This window comes from Mustela putorius, unplaced genomic scaffold, assembly GCF_011764305.1.
Source record: "Mustela putorius furo isolate JIRA1106 unplaced genomic scaffold, ASM1176430v1.1 tig00003898_pilon_pilon_pilon, whole genome shotgun sequence".
NCBI classification, from domain to species: Eukaryota; Metazoa; Chordata; class Mammalia; order Carnivora; family Mustelidae; genus Mustela; species Mustela putorius.
The window spans coordinates 36,170,490-36,188,114 of record NW_025422047.1 but is presented as its reverse complement, the minus strand read 5'-3'; positions in this window follow the sequence as shown (position 1 = coordinate 36,188,114).

The window sequence follows — 17,625 nt, the reverse complement described above, 5'->3', positions numbered from 1 at the left end:
GCCAACAGGTACATTAAAAGATGCTCAAGGGGCACCTGGGTAGTTCAGTGGGTAAAGCCTCTGCCTTCGGCTCAGGTCATGATCCCAGAGTCCTGGGATCAAGCCCCACAGCGGGCTCTCTGCTCGGAAGGGAGCCTGCTTCCTCCTCTCTCTCTGCCGGCCTCTCTGCCTACTTGTGATCTCTGTCTGTCAAATAAATAAATAAACAAAATCTTTAAAAAAAAAAAAAAGGAAAAGAAAAGATGCTCAACATCATTAATCACTAGGGAAATGTAAATCAAAATCACAATGAGATGAGGATGTGAAGAAAAGGGAAGCCTTGTGCAATGATGGTAGGAATGGGAATTGGAGAAATCCTGATGGAAAACACTAGTATGGAGGATCCTCAAAAGATTAAGAATGTAACTACTATATGATGCAGCAATTCCACTTCTGGATATTTATCCCAAGAAAATGAAAACACCAAAACAAAAAGATATCCAACCCTCATGATCATTGCAGCATTATTTACAATAGCCAAGATATGAAACAACCTAAGCATCCATTGATAGAAGAATGGATAAAGAAATTGTGGGGTATATAAATACAATGGAATACTACTCGGCTGCGAAAAAATAACATAATTTTGTCATTTGTGACAACAGGGATGGACCCAGATGGCATGATGCTAAGTTAAATAAGACAGAAAAACAAATACTGCATGCTTTCATTTATATATGGAATCAGGGGGGAAAAAGTAATTAAAACAATATAAAAACAAGCTCACAGATAACACAAAACAGATTGGCAGTTGAAAGGTGGAGGTGCTGGGGTAAATGAAATGGGTCAGAGGTCAAAGTCGCAAACTTCAAGTTATAAATGTCATGGGGATATAATGTACAGCATAGTAACAACAGTTAAGAATACTTTATTGTATATTTGAGTAAATCTTACAAATCCTTATCACATGAGAAAAATTGTACCGAAAATGATAAATGGTAACTAGATTTTCATTGTGATGATTATTTTGCAAAATATACAAATATTGAATCATTATATACACCTGAAATTAATATAATGTTATATGTCAATTACACAACTTAGTTAAAGAAAGAAAGAAAGAAAGACAGGCAGACTTAGGACCTTTAGAGTCTACAATGGTCCTTGGATTTTTTTTTTTTTTAATTTCTGCTTTTACTATTCAAGGTGATTTGCTTATTTACACTCATCAGGATTATTATTATATCCTTCTAAAAAGGTCAATTTACTACAAGCCCTCCTTTCTAAACCATGGAATGTCAGTAGTAGTTTAATACTCTAAACAGATTATCTTAAACCAAAACTCTTCAAAGGGATCATCCTCTTGCCTAACAAATTAAGTAGTTAGTTGTCAACACAGTTTTTGTCTGTTTGTTTAAAGAAGTCTTTTATAAAGTAGCCCCACTAATTTCCAAACCTTGTCTTACATTTCTTTCAGATTTTTGTTCCACAACGCTGGAAAACAGTATGACCAGCTATTATTTAGAAATCTCCCACAGTTCTCAACAGTTCCTTTTCAGCTCAAGTAATCATCTTTCCTGGAGTGCCCTTGTCTCACCCTTACCCTTAATTATTTCCTGTAACAAGTATAGCCATTCCCCAATCCTCTAAACTCCTTTTCAATTGCTTCACACCGATAGATGTTTTTTATATTACTAGCATGAACTTGACCTTAAGATTAAAGAGCTTTCCCTTTTATTTAAAAATCTAAGGGACACAGATACTGGAACCTTATAACAGTGACTACTTTATAACCTATTAAAATGTGAAAAATATATTAAATATAAAAAAGTGAACTCTTCCTTAAATATTGATTTAGATGGCTACTTCCTTCAGAAAAGTGGTAGTTGTGTATCTTACCTTTTCCCTATCACAGTACCTCTTGCATATTTAAAAACTCGCTAAGTATTTTGTGAATTGAAGCGTATTTTACTAAAGTAGAATACACATGTACACTGTCATTGAGGGGAACTTTACATTCTCAGATAAAGAGAGGTAGAGATTTTTGTATACCGTTATCTTTTTTACTCAATTTCACACTATTTTATTTTATGTTGTTTTAAACTAGTGTATGTAGGACCACGTCAGACAATGAGAAGATTGTTTTTGGTTTTTTTGTTCTTTAAAGATTTTATTTATTAGTGAGACAGTGAGAGAACACAAGCACGCAGAGAGGCAGAAGGCAAGGGAGAAGCAGACTCCCCACTGAGCAGGGAGCCTGACATGGGTTTTGATCTCAGGACTCTGGGGATCATGACCTGAACAGATGCTTAACCAACTGAGCCATCCAGGTGCCCCAGAGAAAATTGTTTTTGTTATATACCACTAATTTAAACTTTATTCAGTTTAATTTGTTGATTGAATTCTTTGCATCTGAACTATATTTGTTAAGTTACACAAAAATAATCATACCTTAAGCTAAATTATTTAACTTTTCATTTGCAGTCTTCATAAGTGCACAAACAGTAAGTCTATAGCTGAATGAATTATTACAAAGTGAGTGGACCTATTAAACTGTTACTTGGTTAAACAAATTGAAACGTATCTGAGAGTACATTCTCCTGTACTGTCCCAACTGGCACACTTTCTCTCTTTTTTCAAGGAAACCATTATTCTGACTTCTTTCAGAATAAAATTTTGTCTGCTGTTGGACTTACGTAAGTAGGATCATACAATATTACACTATTTTGTTTCTTGTGCCCAACATTATACTTATGAGATTTATCTGTGTTTTTAAAAAAATTTTCATAGCTATAGTATACCTATTCTATGAATATATCACAGTTTATTTTATACTTGATGGAAATCTGTTTTCCAATATGAAGTTATTATAAATAAAGCTGCCACAAACATTCTTGCATAGGTGTTGTGTGACATGTACTTTTGTGGTATATTTGGGAATGACATGCTGTAATAATAAAGTCTATATATTTTTAGTTTTAGGAGACAGTGACAATTTTCCAAATAAGTTGAACCAGTTTACATTATCACTACTTGGTAGAATTTTGCACCAGATTATAGTATCACCTCTAATGTGTAAGATTTCCCATGCTTCACATTCTTGCCAATAGTCAGCATTGCCTGTTTTAGCTTTTCACATATTTATTCAAATATGTCCAGATTATAGTCAATCAGTTCTGTGTGTGGTGATATTTCATTGTAGCTTTAGTCTGCATTTCTCTGATGACTAAAGGTTGAACAAATCATGTATTTATTGGTTACTGGTGTCTATTTTTCATGAAGTGCCTATTGAATTCTTTTGCCTATTTCTATGGGATGGTTTGTTTCTACTTTCTGACTTATATAAGTTCTTCATGTTTTCTGAGATTTTCATGGGCTATATACCTTGCAAATATATTTCTTGTTACATAGCTCTCAATTTCATCAACCTTCTTAATGCTGTCAAGTGATGAACACAGGATCTTAGCCCCAATGTACCTCTTCCCAGGTCACCATTTTTGTGTTCTGTTTAAAAGCATTTTCCTACCCAATGTTCATGAAAAGTCTCCTATAAATTATACTCCTTCAAACAAATCATAAAAAATGTCCAATGTTGACCAGCATTTGATTCCTTGCCCCCCTTGGATTTTGTTTTGAGTGTTTTTCAGCATAGCTTTCAATACTACCAACTTTTCCTAGTATTTTATAGTTGTAAATTTTCACACAGAAAACTGTGGTTTTATAGCAGGTATTTGAATTTATTTTCTCCCAAGCTATTGGTAGAAATTCTGTAACTTTGCTTTCAACTGAATTTTAACAGCTGTATATGAATTTTCAAAATGTAGATATCAAACATAAATAATACAAATATTCTTATTCTTATTTTCTTATTATTATCATTATTTGAGAACTCAACCAGTAGGAATTGTCTGCCTTTTCCAGAATGTTATTTTGGCAATACCTAAATTGCTTAATTTTCATTATAACATTATTGTTCACTGTCTTCTAAAATCAGAACTAGTACCATTATAAATAGTCATGGGCATTACCATTTAAACAAAATTCTAGCAGGTTAATGACATGCCAACCCCAAATTATAACTGATAAAGTGGACAGTAATTAAACATTTATAACTTGTTTTCTTTTTCAAACATCCAAACAATGGTATAAAGTAGCAGCTAATACTGATCACTGTGACAAAACTGAAACTAATTACCTGAAAAATGGTGAAGTAAATATTGAGAATGCGAGTTGCAGACAAAATTCTCGTAAGCAGACTAAATCCAAATATCTTATCTATTTATCACATTAACTACTCAGTGTAATGGCTATCAATACCCATGTACATAAAAACCCCACAGGAGTTGGTTATAATTACAGATTCCCAAATCCCACACTTAATGATTTTCGTTCCACAGGCTCAATGCTTGGTCTAGAAATCTGAATATTATATGCGGTCTCCTGGGTACTGTTACACACAGAGAGTATAAAATCCACTCAGGGTTAAATTTGTTCTGGATAGATCTGTAAAATAAAAGGAGTCTATCATCAACATCCTGGTGGTTCCAGTTTCTCTCTTGCTCTCCCTTTCTGCACCTCAATTCACGGTACTTGTACTGACCAGGACCTGACTGAGCAAGATGTGTGTGGCAAAAGGGTCTCTCCCAATCAAAAATGATCATTGGAATTTACCTCTAATTAAATACCTTGCAGATAGTTCTCCAAATTGTATTCATTCTTGCGGAAAGTTTTACTAAAAACACTTTATACTAAGTTGTCAATAATTGATACATTTATCAGTATTTTAGTATTGGTATTTTAGTATTTTAGTATCTTCCCATTTCTATATTTAAAAATGAAACTTCAATAATTTAATAATGCACTTTAAGGTTTCCTAAAAACTTGTTGGAATTGTAGATAGAGAAAGAAGTGGTAAATGACAAGATTCTTATATTTGTTCGTATATGTGTGTGCTTACTTTGGTATGTCTTATAAAGTAGAAAGTTTGGCTCTGTACAATACTGAATACCAAGATGCCAAAATGATAAGGAGCCTGGCTTGGAATTAGTCTCTAATAAATACTCTTTGAATAAGTGAGGAGAAAACCAGGTTGAGAAATGAGAGTTTATAGGCTCTATGAGAGGAGTTGGCAAAGGCAGATTTTAAGATACTAAAGATAAGTGAAAAGGAATACTGTATATGCCATGAGAGAACAGGACACTCTAGAAGCTATAGTTAACAAGTCCAAGCTGGAGAAGCAAGTTCATACAAAATTTATCTTTTTCTCTCTATGAGCTCATCAGCATACTTATCTACTAAAATTGAACAAATATGACTAGAGTCTGAGAATTGTGATGAAACATCGATCGAATAGTTGCTATAAGGATTATAAAAGTTTTCTTCTGCTATCTTTTCTTTTTTGGGGGGGTGGGAGGGTTGTTTCTTTGACTTCTTTTGTTTGTTTTCCTGGTTTATAACAGGAACAATCAGAATTGCCTGGTGACTTTAATCCATTCAAATGTATAATGGCACCAATCTGTGGGTCTATGATCAGCTATAGTTGTGTTCTGGAGCCTAAAACTATGAATAGAACTTGTGGATGGCAGTATTGCTCTCTGGTGTTAGGTTGGAGAACTGCTACAAGAGAAGGAAAAGACAGCAAAAGGTAGTAAAATTTATGATGAACACATGAATAAAGGATAAAAAGAAAGAAGTAAAAACAGGGGTAGTTTGATAGTGAGGGAGACAGGATGGATGGACTTTGATGGCAAGTATGCTAAGTGAGATTAGTTAGAATCACAAATACCTTATGATAATCACTTTTATGTGGAATCTAAAAAAAGCTGAACTCATAGAAACAGTAGAATGGTGGTTACCAGAGGCTAGGGGGAAGGGGAAAAGTGGCAATGTTGGTAAAGGGTATACACCTGCAGTTAGAACATGAATAAATTCTGGGGATCTAATGCACAGCACTGTTATTATAATAATTAACACAGTATAACATACTTGAAGGGTGCTAAAAAACTAGATCTTAATGTTTCACCACAAAAAAAGATAATTATGTGATTGTGATGGAGTCAATGGCTAACACTAAGGGGGTAATCCTATTACAATACACAAATGTATCACATCAACATGCTGCACATCTTAAACTTATACAGTGTTACAGATCAATTGTATCTCAATAAAAATACTGACAATGTCAACTTCCATTTGAAGTGAGCATAAGGAAGACAGAAAACAGAAAATGTTGGATGTTGTGGGTGGAGATGTGGCTATTTGTTGTTATATTTTCACAATAGAGTTGTTCTAGCTGTGATCACTCAGATAGGGTGGTCAAGGTAAGTGCATTGTGCAAGAATGATTTAGTGGTCAGCGAAGAATCATACTGACAAGAGAAGAAAATGGTATGGATGGATAACATGAGTCACAAAGGAAGAATGGATTTAATAGCAATGGACGAATGATAGGAAAGAATGGCAGTAGAGAAGAAAGATAATATCCACCTGTATCTTTTTTTTCTTTTATTGACCAAGAGGTTTCTATTCAAGATGTTTTATAAGGAATTAGATCGTTAGAGAATATACACATTTAAATTGAGAACAGAGATTATAAAAACCTTCGGTAAAAAAGATTTGGATCAGAATGAGATGACAGCCCTGCCCTCTGTCTCACACTCTGCTACTAAAACATAGAAAAGCTGGATTCCATATATAAAAATATATACCAATCTGAGCTCTTAAGAAATAAAGATCCTCTGGAGTCAAATGAAAAAGTATCTTACAACCAAGATATACAAGCTGAATGTCTTGTCATTTCTATTCCAAGTAGCTTGGAAATGCAAGGATGGAAGAACAGGTTAGCTGACACCATGAGAAAATGTTCATGTAAGACATTTTATAAGGCCATTAATCTGGTGTCTGGTGTCTCCAAAATACAGTGGCATAGGGTGTGTGTGAACTCTTCTAGATTGGGATGTGTGTGGTGTGGGGAGGAAGTGTAATCAAATGCAGTAATCCTGTTCAAAAAAAAAGAAAGAAAAGCTCCAAAGTAATAGCTCCAAAGTAATATTTTAGGATGATCATAGACATTTCAACAAAGGCAGGATATTAAAGAAATGTCTATAAATTACTTTAAAATATTACAAAGTATTGGCAATTGTTGGGAAGGATACTGAATAGATTATTCATTGTACTATTCTAATTTCTTCCATTTAATAACTTTCAAAACAAAATTAACAAAAGTAGAAAAATGAAATAAAGTACAATGTTATCAACAATTAGCTATTCTTAGAGAACTTTTTATTTATAGATAACTAACCTGAAAATTTGATTTAAGGTAAAGAAACTTGAGTTGCAATGGAAAATTAATTCTGGTAAATATTATCTCTTTTTAATAAGGTAGCTGCCTTTTATATGTTACATTAAATAACTCTTAATACTTGACATATATAAAACGTAGAGTACTGGAAGAATAATATTAGAATTATGGGACTTTTTATGTATTTGAACCAAGCAATATATTTTGCTTGTTCTCAAGGAAGACCTTAAAACCTTTTCAACATTTCATTTAAACTCCTACCAAAATCACTCTAAGTAGAATAATTATTATTTCTTTTCACATAATTTCTTAATCTTCCTACTAGATTTCATATTCCAAATATATCTTTTCTTCAGACCAACATGCCTAGTAATAAAATATTGACACATTTTGCTATATTTATGATACTTATCCTTACATGCTTTTTACCAGTTAGGGTGTAAGCTACTAAAATGTACACATATGCTTTCATTCCATACTCTTTTCAAAGTAACTGTTACAGTATCTGGAAGTTGTTCAATGACTGATTTTCCTTCAGGAAGGTTTTATTTCATAGTAATAGGCATACATATCTTAATACATGTTTATTCAAAAAATAAATACTAATTTTATGACATACAGAAATGAATTAATCCAATTAAACTTCTAATATCTTTTATAACCATGCAATTTAATTGGGGAAAAAATGACAATTCAATTCTCTTGACCATCATCTGCTAAACTGATCAATAGAAAAAATATATTTATACCTGCATTAGACCTAAGTATATATAATTTTATGTTTTACCATCCTGTACCAAAACATTTTAAAAATGAAAATTTTATTCATTTTGTTTCCATATATTCCTAAAACTATATAATATTTTATCAAACAATTGAATTGACTAGTTCAATAAAGAAAAGAGATCAGTGTTAGCCAACCCATCTTCCTAAAATGATGGAAATACTCTATAACTGTGCCAGTATAGTTTCTATAACTATCTATAACAATCCCAGTATAGTTTGGCTACTGACTACCTGAAATGTGGGTAGTCTGACTTAAAATTGAGTTTAAAATTTCATTTAATTTTAATTAACTTAAAATATATGTATATATATATTGGGTTTATAGTCTAATTTATGGATTTTATGTCTTTATTAACATATAATGTATTATTTGTTTCAGGGGTACAGATCTGTGACTCATCAGTCTTACACAATTCAGTGCTCACCACAGCACATACCCTCTTAAATATATATTTAAATAAACATATGTAGCTAGTGGCTGACATATTATACAGTTCAGCATAGATAATGAAAACTATAGACATAAGAAATGGTCTTATTTATTGATACAATCCGTCTTTTAAAAAATACTTATGAAAATGTCATAATTTATAGGTAAGAATGGCATATGTCTTAGATCAATATTAATAATAATAATAGCAAACATTTCTGTTCATTTATTTCATGCCATGCACTGATATACCAATTCATTTACTCTTTACATTAACTTTGATACTGGTAGTAGTATTATCCTTATTTTAAAACTGACTAGATTGAGACACTGTGTACCTATGATTAGTCACAGAGTAAGTAAAGAGCGGAGACTTGATTTGAACCAAAAGATCTGGCTCCAGAATTTTTTAACTGTCTTTAGGTAGAAATATTGCTTCCCCATCTAATTATTTTCACTTATAAAATATATAGAAACAAACATACAGTCATTTGATGTAGCATGTGCCTATTCTTTGAAATTAATTGAAATCAATTTGGGAAAGTTTATTTCCTACCTAACATAGTATTCTATGTCCCATCTCTCCAGAGGTCTCACTGAAATGGCAAATACAGAGATACATACATATATGCAAACATCACCATGCAAACATATCTATGTGTATATTTTCATATATAATAAAACTATTACAATATTTGAAAATAGGGAAGCCTGAGATCAGCAAATTCAAAACCTTAAGGAATACTTGGGTTAGTAGAATGTAATAACATAGAGGCAACCAAAGGCTGGTATAACTTCTTCCCAGCATGCTCCAGAAGATGCTTCAGGTCAGAGTCAACACACTAGCGAGCAGTTGTGCATAGGAATATAAAGTACTGAAGAACTAAGCACAAAAAACTTGAGTCATTCAGGCCATTCATTCCCTTGTCAGCTGCCCACACCAGGGCTCAGAGAATTATTTTCTAGAGGATATGAGAGGTCTATTGGAGATTCCTATGGTGGGTATTGGGGAAAAGAGGAAAACAGAGAGAATGAAGAAAAAAAATGCAGCTCTGTATAAGAGTGAAAACCTCAAATAACTCTGATGCCACAGTAAGAGGAAAAATCCCACCCATGTGTAGCCTACCCAACTGCCAGAAAGGAAATCAAACCACTTAAAATCATTTGTTCATTTAGGACAACCTGTAGTAAGCCATCTATTTCAAGGAGAGGGCCTATTGAGAAATCAATCCTAATCTTTTATGTGTGAAACAGAACCAGCCACTCCTATTAATCAATATAATTATTTGATTATTTTTTAAAAAGAGAAATGAATATCAGAACTCCAGAAATAAGACAAATGAACGTTTAACTCATTCAAATTACTCGTGTCAGTGATATTTAAGCAGATAATGTATCCCTGTGATAAGCACAGACTACTAGGAAAAAACAGCAATCAGAGAACAAACAGTACAAGAAATTAATATATACAATGCTGAACTAATAAAACGGTCACCTATGACAAACAAGTTGGTGATACAAGTCAATATCAAAAATATCAGAACAGACCATAAAGATATAAATAGAAAGATAGAAAAGTTAATATTCATGTAGTCCAACATCAAACCACTGAATGCAACATTTGCCTAAGGGTGGTTTTAGCAAACTCGGGGGAGGATTTCATGTGAAAGTTCTCAAAGCTGGAAAAAAGGCTGAGTTGAAAGGGCCCATACAGACCAAGCAGGATAAGTAAGCACAGCACCACATTTAGACACAATACTATGAAATTTTAAACTATTAAGAAAAAAATGAAAAATTTTTAATGAGAAAATTTCCTAAAAAAAAAAAAAAACAACAACAAATTAACACCAGACTTTTATTCAACAGAGCTGAATGTTAGTTCTGACAAAAAACTATATTAAACCAGAATTTTTTGTGAGGTCAGTCTTTCTATAAAGTTTGAAAGCCTAAAACAAAAATACGTATAGATGCATCTGAATTTTAAATTATTCATAATTTTTTAAAAACTGGAAAAAGAATCTAAGAATTTAGTGAAACTAGGAGAAAAAAAATAAAATGAAAATAGAGGAATTACTGAGTATGCTTTAGAATTGGTGTTGATAGCTGGATCCTGATGTTGGAAAGAGTCTTATTCAGTGAAAGAGGTTTACATAATTATATATTTCATTCTATTTTAATGATTCTCAATCTTATCACCAACCTAAAAGCAAAATGCAGGCTTAAATTTATATCTGCTAGTGAATATATAGTGAAAATATTGTTAAGTAGAAGGTAGTTTATGAGCAATAGAAGGACCTTCTGGAGAGAGTCCCAAGTCCTTGGTTAGAGAATGACAGAGACATGAAGTGGAAGCAAGGAAGGTGATAAATAGGTTACACATTAGAAGTCAGGTGGCACAATATCCTGACCCTGTGGCTTCCAAGACCTTGAGGCTGACAGACCAAGAGCCACAGGTACAGAGCATATGCTTTCCTTTTCCACCTCTGCCCCTAGACACATTATAATATATTATCATTGTGGTTATAGCCTTCCCACCCAAAGGAGAAAGGCAGCCTTTATAGTTCTGGTACTGGTATAGTTCAGTTTATATGGTCAAAAACTTCCCCTCCCAACCTGTAAGAGGATTCCCCCGAATGACTGGAAGCAGCCTCCATTAAAGACCACCCTGCTAACAGTCACAGCTCCTACCAGTCCAGAAAGACCCAATAAATTATACAATCCCAAAACAACCTAGGGGCTGGATCTACCTGGCAGAACCTGACCACTTGCCCACCTTGAGCATATAATTTTGCTTTAGTAAACTGCTTTGTGCATGCTACTTCCTTTCTGGCTGTCTATTCTAGCACCAATCCTCACGTACGTAAATCTTTCCCCGGGAAATCCAAGAACAGAGACTCCATTCACACAATGCAGACCCTCACCCCGGTAACAATGCTGTATGTCAATTATACCTCAATAAATATTAAAAATATTATAAATAGCTATAAATATGTAAAATACAGCCAACACACAGTAAAAGAGACAGTGGACTAGGATACGAAAGGGATAGACGGTCTATTACAAAACCCTTATCGGGGAGAATAAAGTGTTTATATTGACAGGAAGTAAATTTAGAAATAAGTATATTTATATTTTAAAGATTTTATTTATTTGACAGAGAGAGATCACGAGTAGGCAGAGAGGCAAGCAGAAAGAGAGGGGGAAGCAGGCTCCCTGCCCAGCAGAGAGCCAGAGGTGGGACTCCATCCTAAGACCCTGAAATCATGATCTGAGCTGAATAGATAGACAAGCCCTATTTGGCCCACAGACCTTATTTTGCCACTACCTGTACTCAAGTAATCCAGACTTGTCTGCTTTTCTTCATACCTATCTCCATGTTACCTGATGTGAGGAATAAAGGCAAAATAAAAATTGAATTTCCTTACAACTGACTGCCCCACTGACAAGTCCTTGAGACTAGCTGACACTTTATTAAGAGCAAAAGGCAATTTTGGTTAATATTAGCCTGATCTCTCTGTAAGTCTCCTTTAATATGTAAAAATTCCTTTGGAAACTTCCTCTATCTTTACCACCCAAGATATATGTTAGCAACCATCCTCCAAGCAGATGGCCCAATGACACTCATTTGAAGGGTCTCATGACTAAGGTTTTATCAGACTGAAATAAATGACCTTGTCCTAACAATAGCTAGCCCCCCTCAGGATCCTGGAAACCTTGTTCCCAAAATACCCTGGAGGCTTGTGCTATACCTAACCCTTTCCCAATTTGAAGGTCTAATATCAGTCATCCATCACAATCCTGTGTAGCTCTTTATGCCCATGGGTCTGGTCCCCATGCTTTAATAAAATCACCCTTTTGCTCCAAAGATGTCTCAAGAACTCATTCTCGACTGTTCCCTACCAAACCCCAACATTGCCATGTCATTATCTACCTGTACAATTTTGCCCCACTATAATACATATGTTAGTATTAAATTGTGATCAGGTTATAGCGAAATTATATAGTAGATCTATAATGTTTACAGTTGTCTCTGCTTCATGCTGGGCACATAGTGCTTACCCAGTTTTTTCTCCTCAGTTAACTTAATAGATTTATAACTGGTTCATGATCCAGGTCATTTACACTGATTAGAAACAATCCACACTTTCACTCTATCTGAAAAATATACTTATGTTCAATTCTAATTTCCTGTTGCTTGTAACCAAAGAGGCTAAACACATTGTGAAGTATAAAAAAAAAAAAAAAAGTGTGCAGTACTAAGAGGAAAGTGACAGTGCACTGCAATTCAATTGGGTCACTGATGGAATGACCTTAATTTCTATTCAAAATGCTCTGGTACACACTTATTCAGATGTAGATGAGAGATAATGGGCTTACAATGAACATTGCCTGCCAGCCTGATAAAACTGACAAGACAGAGATAAGAAAGTTCCACATCCTCTTAGATTCATGTTTAGCCCTTGGGGTATTTTGTATCAGAGCATTGTTGATGCTTTGTCTGATAAAGCCAGGTTAAGATATTTATGGAAAGATTGTGAAATGCTCAGAAGGAGACAACTGACAGGAATTTGAGACACACACAATGGAGCTGGAAAATCTCTAAACAGAAATTTATGCTGGTGTCATGATAAAAAATGAAAAGTCATTTGAAATCCATTGATGTTTAACTTCAATGATACCACCACCGAAGGCACATTATATAGTGGGCTCTTCCTATATTTCTCAGAACTAAAAAGGGTATGCGCCCAGGGTTTTATGCTGTAAAGTTATATAGTTCTGAGACATGGAAACCGAAGGGACCCAATGGGGGGGGGTGCGGATAAAGAAAAGAGCTGTTTTTCTTTTCTTTTCTTTTTTTTTTACTTTGCTTCCTTTCTGGCTTCTGTTCCTAGGAGGACCAGCTCCTCCACTCCACTCTACACTTGCCTTGTAATGCAAATAAGCTATGTCTTCCTTGTAAGTGACAAGGAGATAATGATATACTGGAGTCTTCCACCACAAAAGATAACATCTAACGTGTGAACAGGCAGGGTTATCAAAAGTTCTCTGAGACCACTATTTCCAAACACCAGACCCCTGAGATAAGGGAATGAGTTACTTAGGAAGGACACCTGAACCCTATCCCTGCTCTGATCAGTTCTTGGATGCTTAAGAAGATCCATGTACCAGGACCATGATCACTAAATAAAACCCCCAGACCCCAAGCAAAGACAAGACTTGTGCTCTTTTCCTTTCCTGAGTCTCCCAGACTCAGGTCCATTCTCTTTCCCTTTCCCCCTCTTCCTCCCTATTGCACTCCTTCCTTCCACCCTCCCCCTCCCTCCCTCCTCTCTCTCTCTCTCATATATATACATATACATGTGTATATATACATATATGTATGTGTGTGTGTGTGTAGCATACATATATGTATATGTGTGTGTGTGTGTATACACACACATATGTGTGTCTCTATATATAGAGAGAGAGGTAGATAAATATAGATATATATCTTCAACAAGCCCTGCTTTCACCTCCTGCTGACTCATGTTTGATTTCCATCCCATGTGAAGCCAAGGACCCTCTTGGCTAGTCCTCTGGGTCCCTGCTCTGGATCTTAGGACCCAGCATCAGTTCTACTCTCCAAATTTTACGAAAAAGGGTTTGATTTCAGGTGTTGGAAAATTTAGCCTTCTGAGAAAAGAGGTAAATTCATAGTAAGCAGAATTAGAGTGGAAAGGTCTAGTATTACACTACGCTCGTTTTTGTATTCCCCCACCTAAAAGGAGGCTGCAGACAGAACTGTCACTTCTTTTTATGTATTGTATCGTAGCAATTTGTCTATGTTGGGTCCATGGTCAAAGGAGCAAGACTGATACAAAACGAAGGTCAAGCAAAGCTTTATTTCGTGCCAAGCAATGAGAATCAAACCAACTGTCAAACCCACCAGTCGGGGCCACACCTTACAGAGAGGGCGACCCCTCCCTGCCTTACAGACTAAGTTTTATAGAGCAAAGGCCATGTGGTTGAAACTGGCCACACACAGGTAGCCAACGAGATTGTAACACACAGAGAAAGCTGCACAGTCATGCTAGGTCACACACGGGTGGCCAACTGAATTCACCCCATAGTAGCTATTTGAACTAGCCTATCACGTTGGTCAGAATTGGTGCCCAAAAGGCACCCAAAAGGCGGGGCCTACACTGCTTGGTAGCTAGGGAGACGGTAAGAGTGCTTTACTGATTGGATGTCTCCAGCTGAGCCGACTCATCTCTGCTTTCAGGCCGTTATCTCCACCTGACCTGACCCACCCTTTTATTTGGGGTTTGTTTCCTGGAATTGGTTTCCCAGACTTCCTTTTAAGTAAGTTTCCCTCGGGTGGGTGGCAGGGTCAATTTAAGTTTTACTGCATAAACAACAAAAGTGCTATTCCACCGAGGTGGGGCCACTCTGACTAAATAGGCCCTTACAGTCTACTTCTCCCCTAGTTCTACGCTTTGCTCCAAGTTCTGGAAGTTGTTCACTATGCACATATCTCCAAAATGTAAAACATTGTCTTTCTTCCGAACTATTCTTCTACAAAGACCTCACTCTCAATATTTGGCTAAACAGAGGGATGATTGGAGGATCCCAAAAATATATTCATTATTTATATGTGTACTGTTGATGAAGGATCGTTGGAAGGCAGGCAGGGAGGGACAATGCACGTCCTGTCCCTCAGCCCAAGACAAAACTGCCCTTTTAAGGATTTTACACCACCCTGGGAAGGCCCTGTCCACCCCTTCCCATGTGATAAGATACATGACAAAAGTAAGAACCTCACTGGAGGACAGACACCGGAAGGGTGAATCAGATTAAAATAGCCCACGAACAAGCCCACAAAAGCCCTGGAGTTAGAAACTCCAGTGTCAAACCCTCTTGGGTCCCCTCCCTCATTGGCAGCTTTGTACGATCACTCAATAAATTCTGCTTTGCTGCCCACCACTTCACCTGGTCTACCTCTTCATTCTCTGAAGTGGCTTGACCAAGAACTGTGGACACCAAAGGAAAAAATTCCTGTAACACCTTCATCCTTGCTGCTGCCCCTCGGAACAATGTGTTCCTTAACCTGTAACCCCTGGAGGATTTTACTAGTTACCAAGCACAGTTAGATATGGCCTTAAGAAATACATATACCGGCAACAGGTCTTTGGGGAGAAGGACGATGTACGACCGTGAAGCTGGGCAGCTGGGGATGCCCGGCTCGCTCAGGGCAGAATGTCGCCCTTTCACAGAAGCAGGGCAGCCGGGAACGCCCAGCCCGCCCGGGGCGGAACGCCACCTGCTTGCCACCTGCTTCAGGGAGGCCGCGCACCGGGAACGCCCGGTCACCTCAGGGTGGAACGAAAACCGCCTGCTTCCCTTTTCCGTTATCGCTCCTTTCTCTTCCCAGAAGCGCCCGTTGTTAGTTAGATGAGTCCTTTGAATGTGCTTGTTTAACTATAAACTTTATCCTCCTTCTTGCTTGTCTGCAAGACTTGACCAACGTTTGACCTTCATCGATCCTTCCGTTGGCTATTGTTTTCTATCTAATAAAAGTCAGACTGTGGAGTTGCTCATGGCAGCAGTCCTTTTTGACTGTTGTCCCCTGTTCCCGATCTCTTGCAGCTGACTTGTTTGTGCCTAATTCTTCTCTCGTCGCCGACTGGAAGCGGCAATCCCAAGTATCCCTTACATTTACGACCCAAGATCTCTTGTTTTTATTTCCTTTTCTAAAAAGGTAAAAAAAATATATATATAGATATATATATCTATATCTATATATATATATATCTTGAAGATTTTGTAGGTACTGAAACTCAGAGTTCAGCACACATTCCTTTCTCATCAACAGTTAAAATGGAGAATGGGTGACTTATTAAAGAGCAAGCACAGTCTCTTACTGTTTAAGCTCCTCTAGCACAAAAGACACATCTTTAATTTGCAGAGGAAAAAGTTGCAGAGAGCCCATAGCCACCGCCTATCTCTCTTTTCCCCCACCTTCAGCCATGTACTGGACTATCTCATCCTCTTAAAATCTCATATTTTCGGGGCCTGGGTGGCTCAGTGGGTTAAAGCCTCTGCCTTCAGCTCAGGTCATGATCCCAGGGTCCTGGGATAGAGCCCCGCATCGGGCTCTCTGCTCCGTGGAGAGCCTGCTTCCTCCTCTCTCTCTGCCTGCCTCTCTGCCTACGTGTGATCTCTGTCAAGTAAATAAATAAAATCTTAAAAAAAAAAAAATCTTGTATTTTCTACACACAGGTATTTATGGAACATCATTGGCAAATAGCCAAATAATTCTAATTGGTCAATCAGAGGCTCTTAGTGAATCAGAAATCAAATAGGTGCTACAGCCCATTTTCCAGGCACTAAACTGGAGGCTCTAGAGGCAACTGATTGTAATTCGTTAACCTTCCTATCACCACCTGCTAAAGATTAACTGGAAATTGTTGGGGAAATATAATTAAAAACAAAATTATCTGCCAAGCCAGAAAACCTCTCCACAAAAGAAGAGAAAGAGAAGATTTTTATCATTGGTTAAGCATTAAATCAGAATCTGATGCACATCACAGGCAACCACTGAAGAGTTTACAAACACAAAAAGAAAGCTCATACTTTTAACCAGACAGAAACAAACCACTGCATACATGTTCTCAAAATATACAATAACTAGCCCTCAAATAAGAGAACTTGACAGCATCATTTTCCACACACAGTTCATCTTAAATTAACCTGGCAATTGGGTTGGCCATTTTTGTTTGCAAATTGCCTTTATCCAAAGGAATAATAAACTTCTTACATCTCCATGAAGGTAGGTAGAATTTGAAGCCAGATGACCTACATTAATCTCTCATGAGGACCTGGATGGGGATGGGGGGGGGAGGGTACTATCTTCTTTGCTAATTACATTTCTAAGCAATAGATCCCAGATCTTTAAAAAAGATGTTTGTTCCCCAATGTAAAGCTGACCTAAAGCTTTTATTTAGCTTTTCATTAGATTTATATAACATCTCAACAGGGCAGAGAAAGAATTCACAAGTATTCTAAAGTAAATGCTCTACGAAAAGAGAGTTAGAAAGTCTCTCTCTTTTTACACAGGGGAATTTCCATATTTTTTTGTATAATCAGATTTG